The 2,242-nt window shown below is 38.9% G+C and overlaps 1 pseudogene; it reads left to right on the top strand.

Annotated features, from left to right (window-relative positions):
* Positions 1 to 220: 220 nt before the first annotated feature.
* LOC129292049 (probable F-box protein At4g22030) lies at positions 221 to 1,733 on the top strand (annotated as a pseudogene).
* Positions 1,734 to 2,242: the final 509 nt, after the last annotated feature.

Here is a 2,242-nt window from a genome sequence, read left to right as displayed (position 1 = left end):
ATCATGAAAATTAGGGTATATAATATATAAGGAATTTTAAAACTGAAAGGCATAACCGTATAAGCAGTAAGGCAAGGAAATGGTCGCAAGAAAGGCCTGGTCCACTATTCAATGCGTCGAATGGTCAATATTTTCCTGACACGACCCATTCTTCTTCCATTTTGGTTCCTTGTTAAGTCCGCTATAAATACCAGAACGGCAACCCAGTCTCTCACCCCCATCCAAATTCTCAACCTTCCAAACTCAAGCAAAGCCAACTAGAAAATCCATTTCAGTTATATCAATCTCAATGTCTTCTTTACGAATCTTATCAGCCTCCTTCTGTTCTACCTCCTCATCCTCTTGTTCGTCTTTAAAGAGAGTCAACGCCGCCATTCACGTCCCCAAGCTCCCATCAGTTCCTTTCTCGCTTCCAAAAATACCCCCAACAACAGCCAAGCTGATTCAGGAACTCAATGGATCCATACACACAATACTTCCATCAGACAATAAAGATGCTACAACCACTCAAACCTATGTTGATTTGTGCCAATCCAGCAAGTCCAAGGCTACAATTCAACTGTATGCAATCTTAGAGGCTGTGGCTGACAGAGTTGAAATGCATAGAAACATTGGCGAGCAACGCAACAACTGGAATTCCCTTCTTCTGAATTCCATCAATATGATGACTCTCGCCGCCACAACGATAGTTGGCGTCACCGCCGCCATTGACGACACTGCACCGATTTTGGCTCTCAAATTATCGTCTACCCTTTTGTTCTCTGCGGCCACTGGGATGCTTCTCATTATGAACAAGATTCAGCCCTCACAGCTCACTGAGGAACAACGAAATGCGACTAGATTGTTCAAGCAGCTTCAGACTGAAATCCAAACCACATTAGCTGTTGGAAATCCTACCGAGGAAGATGTCAAGATTGCAATGGAGAAGGTTTTGGCACTTGACAAGGCTTACCCACTTCCTCTCTTGGGAGCTATGCTTGAAAAATTCCCTGCAAAGTTCGAGCCTGCTGTCTGGTGGCCTCAAACTAAGACTAATCAGTTCCAAAGGCAAGTCGTGAAATCCCAGACCAAAATGAATAATGGATGGAGTCCAGAACTAGAAATGGAGATGGGGCAGATTCTTGAGGTGGTGAAGGGAAAAGACATGGAGGACTACGAGAGGCTAGGAAACTTGGCTCTCAAGGTCAACAAAACCTTGGCAGTATCAGGTCCTCTGCTCACTGGGATTGCAGCTTTAGGTTCTGCTTTAGTGAGCCATGGCTCGTCCTGGCCAGGCATTGTGGCGGCCATGGCTGGGTCGTTGGCGGCTTCAATGAATGCATTGGAACATGGAGGTCAAGTGGGAATGGTGTTTGAGATGTACAGAAACTGTGGTGGATTCTTCAAGTTGCTACAAGACACCATTGAAACCACACTTGAGAAAGACTACGAGAAAAGAGAGAATGGCGAGATTTTTGAGATAAAAATGGCGATGAAATTGGGAAGAAGCGTTTCGCAGCTCAGACAACTTGCCTCCAAATCTGCTACCTACGACTCAGAAGGAATTGCCTTGGATGAATTTGCCAGCAAGCTCTTCTGAGATCACTAATAATTTTTTTTCATTCGTTCATTCAATTCAATTCCCTCGACTTTTGTACAGAGGATTTCTTTTATTCTTTATGTGAAGTTTCTTATTTGGACATACATGATTGAATTACATCCACATACACAGAAAATATTTTGTTTTGATTACATTTTTTTAATATTATTGCAAATTAATGCGAAAAACACCAAAATTAATTTAGTTAAAACTCTTCCTGATTTCTGTTGTTGTTAAGGGTAAACGAAACTTAAATATTTTTTTGACACTAATATTAAATTGTAAGATCATATATGAGTAATCAGCTGAATAAGGCGGAGCTCTTGATATTTCTTTTCTCTATATTAAAAGTAATCACTAAGGTATTATATATCTTGCAAGCTTTTGCAGATTCATAAAATCACCTTCTGGGAAACCTTTAACTTCTGAATATATATTAATACAATTTGTGAAAATAGCAATTTACCCTATTAATTTCAATATGAGATATATTTACACAAAAGAAAAAGATCTATCAAGATCTAATAGAGAATAAAATAAAGATATATCAAAGAATAATATAATAACAAAAAATAAAATAGTTATAATCAAATTAGTTGTAACTAGCTACTTTAACTACACAGAATACTATATAAAATCAAAAATCTAATATTACCCTATGTT

This window comes from Prosopis cineraria, unplaced genomic scaffold (assembly GCF_029017545.1).
Source record: "Prosopis cineraria cultivar Desert tree isolate PC_DT_omini unplaced genomic scaffold, ASM2901754v1 PC14, whole genome shotgun sequence".
In the NCBI taxonomy this organism is placed as follows: Eukaryota; Viridiplantae; Streptophyta; class Magnoliopsida; order Fabales; family Fabaceae; genus Prosopis; species Prosopis cineraria.
Note: the sequence above shows the minus strand (reverse complement) of the source record. Positions and strands in the feature narration are given on the sequence as shown.